Genomic DNA, 11,008 nt, shown 5'->3' on the forward strand with positions numbered 1-11,008 from the left:
GGGGAATATTCCCCTCTGCAGCCCTGCCTGGGCACCCAACAGACCTTTCAGACCCAGATCTTAAATTTGATGATCTATGTGGTCAGGAGGAGATCTGCTCATGGTCCTGATGCTTTGGGCCAGCCCTGCTCAAAGGCAGAGAGAAACAGCAGGTCCAGCCAGAGCCCCAAGCCTGATTTCTTTTCCCCCTTGGACCGAGGGGTTTCTCTGCTCTGCATCTCCCCTTCCTCACGGGACACCTGTGGAAAATCCCCCATTCCTGGAGCTCAACCTCTTCCATCTGTGGGGCCTGATATTTCCCAAGGCAGCCCTCAGGGGAAGGGCAGAGCTTGTGTGGACACACACGTGGGTTTAGTGCATGGAAACACTGCCAGGAGAGAAACACAAACCCGTGGAAAACCCCAGCCTTTGCTGCTGAGGAGAAACCGGTTCGTTGGTTTAACCTTTTCACCTCCACCCTGGTCTCCTTCCCCTTGGAAAGCTGTGGCAACACAGAAAGGGTGGCATTTTTTGGGGTGCTGGCCCAGCATTGGGTGCTGCAGGGAGGGTCATGTGGGAGCTGGGTCGTTGCTAAGGCTGAGAAAATTGGGGATGTTCAGCCAGGAGAAGAGAAGGTCGTGTGGAGACCTCACAGCACCTCCCAGGATCTGATCTGAAGGGGCTGCAGGGAAGCTGGAGAGGGACTGTTCATCAGGAACTGGAGTGACAGGACAAGGGGGAATGGATTCAAGCTGAAAGAGGGCAGGGTTAGATGGGATATTGGGAAGGAATTCTTCCCTGGGAGGGTGGGGAGACCCTGGCACAGGTTGCCCAGAGAAGCTGTGGCTGCCCCATCCCTGGAAGTGTCCAAGGCCGGGTTGGACAGGGCTGGGAGCAATCTGGGCTAGTGGAAGGTGTCCCTGCCCATGTCAGGGAGTGGGACTGGATGGATTTAAGGTCCCTTCCAACCCAAACTGTTCCATTACTCCATGACACTGCCACAGAGATCATCCAGCATGGCAGGAGCAGAAGGGGCCCGACCCCAGTGCCAGGGGCTGTCAGCCCACACTGAGGGGACCCAGGTGGGACCCCACAGAAGGGTTTGAGTGTCTCTGAGCTGCCCAAAGAGAAGAAGGTTCCCCCCACCTTGACTGTAGGTGCTCACCCAGAGCAGGCTGGACATCCCTGGACATCACCAGGAAGGTCTTTCCAAGCCAAACAACACGGGGAATAGGCAGAAATCAGGGAAAATCCCACCCTGAGCTAATCCAGGTCCTGGGGTGTCGTTCCAGCCCCTCCATCCCGGTGCACTCCACCCCTCCCTTCCTCAGAGCTGCAGCATCACAGGGAGAGCTCTGATGGCTCCAGCAGGAGCAGAAAAGGGCTCCCAAGGACACCAGACAGGGAAGGTCACACCACGCTCGGCTGGGTGAGATGGATTAGAGCTCCCAACCTCCTCCAGGGCCAGTGGAGCAGGGCTCTGATCTTCCCAGGTGACCAGCTCCAGTTTCCCTGGGATACAGAAGGGGGGGTGACACCCACCTCCATGGAGCCACGTTTTCCCCGGATCCAGGGCCAGGGGTGCAGCCCTGCAGTGTCCCCCCTCCCCTCTGGCCACTGTTCCCGCAGGGAGAGCGGCAGCAGCTGAGATAATTCACCATTTAATGTGAGCAGATGGCTTAATTTAAACAAAATCAGGGAGGAGAGGAGCCAGTCTGAGCGTCTCCAGGAGTTCAGGCTCTTCTCCTGTCTCTCCCCCTCTCTGCACTACCCTTCTCCAGCAGCAGCTGAAGTCTGGATCCAGCCCCAGAGCTCCTCAGGTCCTTTCATCCTTTCTGCTCCCCAAGGAGGATGGAGAAAAAAAAAATATCCAGGTGCAGCAAAATTTCCTCCCCCAAAGCTCTTTGCAAATCGTTTTGGTCAACAGAAGGTCTTGAGATGTTCACTTTGTGGGGTGGACTGGTGACAGGTATTGGCACCGTTGGAGGGGGTGGCACAGTCACCCTGTGCCCCAGGGACCACAGGGACAGAGGGGACAGCGATGGAGAGGGGCCAAGGTGGGCAAAACCCTCGGGGGTTGGCTCAGGCAAGGATAAAGACCAAAGGGACTGTGGCTCCTGTGCTAAATCCCTTCCTCCTCCTGTCCTGCTCCTTGGAGACCTCCCAGCGATCACAGTGCCCATTAATCCCTTCCTAAACTCCCCTCCAAGCTCTGCTCCCACACCCTGTGCCCAAGACTTCGGGACACTTCCAGCTCTTCCCAGGATCACAGGAGGGTTGGAAGGTTGGTTGGGGTTGGAAGGGCCCTCTGGAGATCCCCCAGCCTGACCCCCCTGCCAAGGCAGGGTCACCTGGAGCAGGTGGGTTTGGAATGTCTCCAGAGGGAGACTCCACACCCTCCCTGGGCAGCTGTCCCAGTGCCCAGCTCCAGCTCTTCCCCCATCTCAGGGCTCCTCCTGGCTCCTGCTTTCCACTCAAAACTGAATCCCACTCCAGTTTTGACCACACAGGTCCCATTTTATGCCCTTCAAGCCCCTCCTGCAGTGAGATCCTGCCCAGAGTGGAGCTGCCAGTGCTCCAAAGCAGTGTCCTGTCGGGCAGCAGGGCTGGAGGGGGCAGAGCTGAGCCCACCCCATCGCAGAGCCCGGTGTGAGCGCGGGGGATGTCAGGCAAAGGTTTCATCAAGTGTTCAGCACTGCAAACTCCCACCTGGGAATTCAGCCAGCACAGCTCCCCGTGCCCACAAGGAGAGCCAGGCAGCCAGCAACCCTTGGGCTGGCAACCACCACCATCCACCTGCCTGAGGAAAACAACCCTGAGGTGGGGGAAACACCTCCAACCCCCCCTAATTCCCAGAACAAACACACCAGGCCCTTCTCTGCCAAGAGATGTTGGTTTTCCTCTAATTACCCACGTAACAAACCCATCCTGGTTATGCAGAGCTTTCATAAGAGGTTGTGTGGCCGTAGGTGATTCCTTTGAAAAGCTCCCCACCCGTGGAGCTGCTCCCCCCCTCGGCAGTAATAAATGTAATAACGAGGCTCAGCCCCACGCAGCAGTTTAGGACCTGTCTAATGCAGGAAGTCAAAGTTACTGAGCACAATGGCCTCTCTTCTAGCCACAAAAATAACCATAATCCAGGCAACAAAGACAAAGCAGCCTTTTGGAAGCGGCAGAACAGCCTTGATTTGGGATATCAAAGCTCGGTTTGGGAGTTCAAAGATGTGCCTGAGGCTGAAAAGTGCATGGTGACAGGACTCGTGGCTGCTTTGCTCCTCTCCCACCCGTGTCCACGAGCCTCGTGCTCCACAGCCCTGTGCCAGATGTGGATGGATGATTTCCATCCTCTCCCAGGAATTCTACCCCCCTGCAGACTAATTGCACCCCCCCAGCCCAGCGGGTTTCCCTCCTTCCCAGCCGGATCTGCCGAGGCTGGGGGGTCTCGGGAGCTGCTCGGTGCCAGCTCAGGACAAAGCAGCTGCTCTGCAGTGGCTCAGGGTGGGGATCTGCAGGGCTGAGCCAGCCAGGGTGTGCTGAGGCGAATTCCAATCAGGCCAGGCAAGCCCCATCCACCTGCATCCTCCATCCGGGGGGAGAAACCTGGAAAATGCTTCTTCCCGACCTTTGGGAAGAGGCTGATCCTGTGGAAATGCTGCCAGGACTGGGATGAGGAGGTGGGACGGGGTGTGGGTGCTGGCTGGGGGGGAGGGCAGCTCCAGAGATGATAGTTTTGTCCTGCAGGCTGGAAATCTGGGGGGGAAAAGCAGCAAGGAAACGTGCCAGGAGCAAAGGCTGGGGCTCCCCGGGGCTGGAGCTCACACGGGAGGGGGCTCTTTGAGATATTTCTTGGTTTTCCTCCCTCCTGGTGAGGTTTTGAGGATGGGCCAGACCATGACCACGAGAGGCAGGACACCCTCCCTCAGCAGCACGGGCAGCTCCCTGCCCCCTGTGGGAGTTGGGAGCCCCCCTGGCACCTCTTTTAGGATCATACAACCGCAGTGAGGGCCCCAATGCTTTGGAGACACGGGAGCCATCCCGATTTCCACCCTCCCTTCAGCTCCCCCTGCTCCCCTCGCCCTCCGCCAGCCCGGGCGGTGCCTGCTCTGCAGCGCAGACAACGGGATTAGGATCGATTTTCCAGGAGCAGCAGCCTCGTCACGGGCTCCTCACGGTCCCCCGGAGCGTCCCCCCCCCCTTCCCGGCCTCCCTGGCCACGTCTCCTCCCCCACAGATCCTTCTGCAGAGTGTCTTGACCCCGTATTGCCCCAAAAACTGTCCAGCAGAGGGGAGAAAATCGGGTCCTGCCCCAAATACACCCCGCAGGTCTGAGAGCTGAATCCCAGCGTGCATCACCCCCCTCCCTGGCCTGGCTTTTTGGGTGCAGCTGTTGGGGAACAACAGCCAGACCCAACCCAGCTGCTTTCTTACCCAGGAGAGAAAGGAGAGCACATCCCTGGGACCAAAATGGGCTGTTTTGTCCCCAGATGCCTCGGTAACATCTGTGCAGCTCCAGAGGGAGAGGGGGGAACATCAAACAGGACAATTCCAGCACAGGCTGCACTTTGGGATGGGGAGATGCCACCAGCCCTGGAAGCTCCTGCGTTTCCCAGAATCCCAGGATATGCTGAGTGGGAAGGGACCCACAAGGATCATCCAGTCCAACTCCTGGCACTGCACAGGACACCCCAACAATCTCACCCTGTGCCTGAGGGCACAAACACTCCTTGTGCTCTCCATTTAAATTGCTTTCTGTGGAAGCCAAGTCTCCGTTGGGGTACCTGGGGCTGGTGTGGAGGGCAAGGAGCAGCACAGCCAAGGCCCTGGCATGGAATTCTGGAATCATGGAATGGTTTGGATGGGAAGGGACCTAAAGACCATCTTGTTCCACCCCCTGCCATGGGCAGAGACACCTCTCACTAGAACACGTTGCTCCAAACCTGGTCCTTGCCAGCAATTTCAAAGAGGTCCTGAGGGACAAAGGCCCTGGAACATTTTTAATGATGGATGTTCCCCGCGGGCTGGACGATGGATGTGAAGCCTTTAAAGTCAGGCTCCCTCTGATTAGACAATGGACATGAAGAGAAAGGTGCTTCTTCTCCTCCTTCTCCCTCATCCACCCTCCTCCATACCCACCCTGGTCCCAGAACCGACACATTTCCCCCACCACAGCCACGACCAAGACCAGAGGGGGGACCCTGCCCCTCTCCCAGCTTCTCCCTGACGGCTTCCAAAGTGCTGCTCCAGAGGGGTTGTTTCAGTTCAGCTCCAGCCTCTTAAAAGGCCATCTCTCCCCACAAATCCCAGCCCTGCCAAGCTCCTCAGCTCACTCTGGCTTTCAACACCCCACTCAGCACCAAGGACACTTTGGAAAGAGCTGCAGGCACGTGATGTCCTTCCCCGAGCAGGACGAGCACTCCAGAGACACAGAGAGCCCCCAGCTCCAGCTGACTCCCAATTATTCTGCCCAGAAACTGCTGTGGGGTGTTTTTTGGAGTTGTTAACAGGCCATTAAAAGTGTCCTGGCTGGCAGGGAGCTGGGAGGATGCAGGGCTGGAAGGAACCCCAGCTCTCCCGTTATGGTAAGTTTTCCAAACCCACCAGTTACGTCCCTGAATAGTTTCCTTCCATGAACAGTGAGATAACATCAGCTGCTTTTTTTTTTTTATTATTATTGAACAGCAGAAAATAACAAAAGAGCTGCGAGTGGCAGCTGAAAATGCAAAGCAGGGGCTGGAGTGGAGGGTCCTGTTTGTAGGGAAAGAGGGAACACGTTCCAAGGGGCCAGTGCCAGTGCTGACCCTGCGAGGAGCTGCTGCAGCCTGGCAGAGCTGCTCGGACATGACAGACCTTCCTTTTTCTGGCAGTCTGGAAGGAGATGGGATCTCTTCCAGCTGGAAGCAACCCTCCATCCCTGAAAATGTCCGAGGCCAGGTTGGACGGGGCTTGGAGCAACCTGGTGTAATGGAAGGTGTCCCTGCCCATGGCAGGGGGTGGAATGACATGAGCTTTGAGGTGCCTTCCAACCCAAACCAGTCTGAAATTCCATGTTCCATACTGGAAGCTGCTCTTTGGGATTCTCCCCTCTTCCCCTGGCCAAGCCTCCTGCAACCTTCATGCTCAAGGGAGGACACGAGCCTCTGCTCCAAACTGCTTCCCACAGGTTTATAACATATCCCCCATCTCCTGGCCAAAAGCCTCCAAATCATCAAGTCCAACCTTTCAATGAAGCTGCACAAATCCTCCTTTCCCAGGGGAAAACCATGGAAAATTTAGTCAGGGAACTGAGAGAAAGTCAGGAGTGCTGCAGTTTGGGTGGGGGCTTTGTTTTGTTGTCTATTTTTTTTTTCCTGCAGGCTGTTCCACAAATACCCTTTTCTGGGAGCAGGAAGCAAAGCTGAGGACTTGCTCACCCTGGGAAAAATCCAAAGGCTGAGTGAGGATGGAGCAGCCTGGACAGTGATAAGAGGGAAGTCATTGGCACGTGTTCGATGCAGCCTCAGACACACACAAAGGCCCTGGTTCTTAACTCCTAACTCCCTGGTGGCACTGAGGATCTGGCAGGGTTAAGAGATGGCCCTGGCATGTGGTCCCCAAAGCCAGAGACACCATATCCAGGTGACCAGGCCATGTCTTGCATCCCAGCTGGATGTCTACCCCAAATCCAGCTCATGGTGCTGGTCCTCTCCCAGCCCATCCCAAACTTTGGCCAAAACCAAGATCCAAGAGCTGAACCATGACACAAAGTCCCTCTGGTAGCACCCCCTTGACTCCATGGGGAACGACACGATTTCCAAGACCACAAAAAACAAGGAGCTGGGATGCAAGATTACTTTTTTCCCTCTCTTTTATTACCCAGAACAAGAAAACAGCCCATTTTCTGAGCACAGCCTGAATGGGAACAAGTCTGCCTAAATTCACCGTGAATGGAGATGAAAGCCCAATCCCATCGGCTGCTTCCAATCCTGGAAAAGAATCCGCTGGATAGGAGCAGTTTCAGGCATGCTGAGCACAGGCTGGGGCTGGGGGAACAGCCACTGATGCCACTGGAAGTGGTTCTTGATTTTAAAAAGCTGATGACAACAGTTTTTAGATCAAAAGAAGCCTTTTCATTGAGAGTCGCCTTTGCTTGGGCAAAACTGTGAATCAATCAGGCCAGGAAGGGCTGCAGTAAAATCACCTGCTCTGCTCCACGTCCTCAGGCTGGATTTTGCTCAGAGGACGTGGTGTGTTAAACTCCCATTTCCCTTTCCATGGGAACACCTTGGAGAAACCCAAAAAGCTTCTCTGCAGATTTGAGATTTTTTTTTCCCCAAGCGAAGGATGGCAAAGCACAGACTCTGCTTTGAAAATGGAGTGATTTGTTCAACCATGGTTGCTCCTGACTGGTTTGAAAAGTCAAAATGATGAACTGCATCGTGGAGAACGTGGCCTTGAGGTGCTCGGTCACACCAGGGCTTTGGTGGCTCGTGTCTGTCTGTGGCCTTCCCTCTCTCCATGAATTCCACCCACCCTCAGATCCTGCTCCAGAACAAAGATCTCACCAGGAGGTCTGGACATGGGGAGCCTTCTGCTCCCAGCAGCAGCTCATCCCCCCAGAGATGATCCATCCCAACCCTGCCCAGAAGCTGCACCATCTTACACATCCCCCATGGACCTGTCCCTGTGGAGCCAACATTCCCAAGCAGGGAAGCAGTGATGGGGTGGACCAAGAACTGGCCTCTGCTTTGTCCTTGATCCCATCGTGCTTTTCAGCCTCTGTTGGGGCAGCTACAAGTAGTTCCACGTTGGGTTTTCTGTGGGAAGTCCCATCATAGTAAAGGGAAAGCAACTGGGAGGAGATGCCCTACCTCCAACTTGGATCCTGGTGGGTTCAAGGATGGGGCTTGTTTGGGAAAATCATGGCCCAGGTAGGAAAGCAGAGATCAGCTCCTGGGGTTCAACACACAACCCACGTCCACGTTCCCACCAAAACAATTCCTCCAAGGGTGCCACTGAACGAGTCCACAGGCCAATTGTCTTGAGCTCATTAGGAAAACCAATCATCTCATTGCTGCAGACCCAGCCCCGGGTCCCTCTTGCCAAATCCTCTCCCCGCTGGAGCACCACGTTTTCTCCTGCTTTGCCACCCAACACTGTCCCTGCACCAGCTGAGGAGGGTCTTGACCACGGTGCTGGGCACGAGCAGGAGAAGTTAGAGAAATGACCAGCAAGAATTAATAGTTTTCTCTTTTATTCCTCCAAATTTCCAAGATATTTGCAGCAGGAGGAGGGAAAAAGGGGAGATACCAAGCTAGAAAATAAAGGAGAAGCCCAGTGTCTCTTCTCCATGGAAGAGTTTTGTGGTTGATGTCTCCATGTTGGCCAACGTGCAAACCAAGACAGGACAGTTCTGCACTGGGATCCTAAACAACCATCTTGATCCTCATGTCCTCTGGGAGCATTTCTGCTCCAGCACGTTGGACCAGAGACAACCTGCCCTGGCAAAGCCCTTCAGAGGGGCCTCAAGGCAGAAGAGGACAAAGACCCAACACAAGCAAGAGAATCTGCTGATTTCACCCATTTTATTCCTGGGGATGGGGGGGAGAATTCACTGTTCCAGGAGAGCAAACCCAAACCCATCTCCTCGGCATCACACCACTCCTTTTCTCTCCAGACAAGGCACCAAGAGCCCCCACCTTCCCCCACCCCCAACCTCCCAAACCCACCACCCAAAAAGCACATCCAACTCCCCAAACCCACCAAAGGGGTACGGGATGGGTCAGGCAACACAACCCACACCCAGCAACAACCTCACACCCCCATCTCTGCTTCCACCCCAACACCCCAGGTGAGAAGAGACCAGGATTTATCTGCACTGCCCTCCCCCTGGAGCCGTCCCTCGTCCCTCACCCCTCCCTCCCTCCCTCTCTCTACCTGCTGCCTTTGCCTTTTTTTTTTTTTTCTTATTATTATTTTTGCAAGGAAAACGGGTTGCCCTGGAGCTGGGTCTCCATGGAAACTTGGGTTTTTCAGACACTCAATGGAAAACGCTGGCACGGAGACGCTTGTGCAGGAATACTGATTCAGCCCCAGCGTCTGTAACACTGACTGCATTTTAATCCCTCTCCTCTCCCCGGCGAGCTAAAAATACCCTGTGTGCTGTCGCCTCCTGAACTCGAGTAAACAGCTTAAAGCAACACGGTGCTGCCAGAGCAGAAATTTCATGAATCAGCTGGAAAAAAAACAGGGATGGGGGAGGTCCCGGTGGGGTCTCAGCTTTCATGGAGCACCAGCTCCGTGGGGAAAAGCACGTCCCTGCTGCAGGGATGGCGAAGGAGCAATGGATAGGCAGGACGTGGGGTCCCTGGGGCTTTGTTTCACCTCTCCAAGGTGCCCTTTTCCAGGTGTAAAAGCAGGAAAACAGGGCTTTTCCCGCTGCCCGGCCGGCTGGGAGGGACGCGCTGTTCGCTCTCACGCCAAGTGGCACCGACACGGGCGGGGGAAGGAGCCAACTGTCCCCAGCGAGGGGTCGGGGACAATCTGGGGAGGGGGTCTGGCGAGCCACGACCTGGCACGGGGCTTTCCCTGCTCCCTCCCTGCTCCTGGCCCAGGGACGGATGTCGAGCTCCAGCGAACCGGCCCGGGGGCTGCGGGCAGTGCCAGCCCCTCGCTGTGCCCCCGGGCCAGCCCCTCGCTGTGCCCCCGGGCCAGCCCCTCGCTGTGCCCCTGTGCCAGCCCCTCGCTGTGCTCCCGTGCCAGCCCCTCGCTGTGCCCCTGTGCCAGCCCCTCGCTGTGCCCCCGGGCCAGCCCCTCGCTGTGCCCCTGTGCCAGCCCCTCGCTGTGCTCCCGTGCCAGCCCCTCGCTGTGCTCCCGTGCCAGCCCCTCGCTGTGCCCCTGTGCCAGCCCCTCGCTGTGCCCCTGTGCCAGCCCCTCGCTGTGCCCCCGGGCCAGCCCCTCGCTGTGCCCCCGTTCCAGCCCCTCGCTGTGCCCCTGTGCCAGCCCCTCTCTGTGCTCCCGTGCCAGCCCCTCGCTGTGCCCCCGTGCCAGCCCCTCGCTGTGCCCCTGTGCCAGCCCGGCCTCGCAGGGGCCGTAATAGGCAAATCCAACCCCGCTCTGCTCTCCCAATTAGCCGGGACTGTCCTCAGCTGACTCCCGGAGCTGCGTTTTGCCGAACACACAAACAACTCCCGGATTATATTATTTTTTAAAGGTTTTCTCCCGGCAGCGCAGCATTCCCAGGGAGGGAACACCCGGATGGGGAAAACGAGGCACAATCCTGCTTTAGCAAGACCTGTCTGCGGGCTGGGAGTGAATCCAGGCTTCCCGGCTCCCCCCGGCTGGGAGCAGGGGTCAGGCATTGCCCTTCGCCCCTAAAGCATTTCATCCTGCCACACCCCGCCCAGGGAACTCCCCTACCCCTAATTAGTGCTGCCTCCTCATTAAAAGGCCAAAAGTCCATGGCAAGGACGTGCACCCACATCCAAGTGGTTTTGTGGAGGCTCCTGCAGAGCTGGATGGAGAGTTGAGATTGATTTTTCTCGGGAAACTTTGCATTTACACATTTGTTTTCGTCCCAGCTGTGGGAGAACGGCCACATTCCTGGGATGCTGCTTGAAACCTTTATTTCTACCAGGATCTGGAGAAGCAGGAGAGATGCCATCCCCAGCTCAGTCAGAGGATTTAGGGTGGATGATAAACAGGGTTTTGCAGTGGAAAATTCCCCCCTGTCCTGCCCAAAGTGGGAAAACCCAGTTTCCCAGTAAAACCATTTCAGGGCTCAGCCATTCCCAGCACTCCAGGACCCCTCCTAAGCCTCTCCCCTTCTCGTCTGCCTTTCTCAACACATCTTACAATACGGCAGAGTAGGGATGGGGGGAAAAAAAGAACAGTTTAGGTCATTTTTTGTGGGTTCACTCCAGCAGCAGTGGGATTTAAGGCCATTGGCTCCGAGTAGCCAGAGCAGTAAAATAAATCCATGCAGGGCTCAGCCAAAAATGGGCTGCAAGGCTCGTTCGTTCCTTGGTGATAAAAAAATCACCATTCTGGGCTT

This window comes from Manacus candei, unplaced genomic scaffold (assembly GCF_025592945.1).
Source record: "Manacus candei isolate 608988 ecotype Guabito, Panama unplaced genomic scaffold, ASM2559294v1 h1tg000139l, whole genome shotgun sequence".
NCBI classification, from domain to species: Eukaryota; Metazoa; Chordata; class Aves; order Passeriformes; family Pipridae; genus Manacus; species Manacus candei.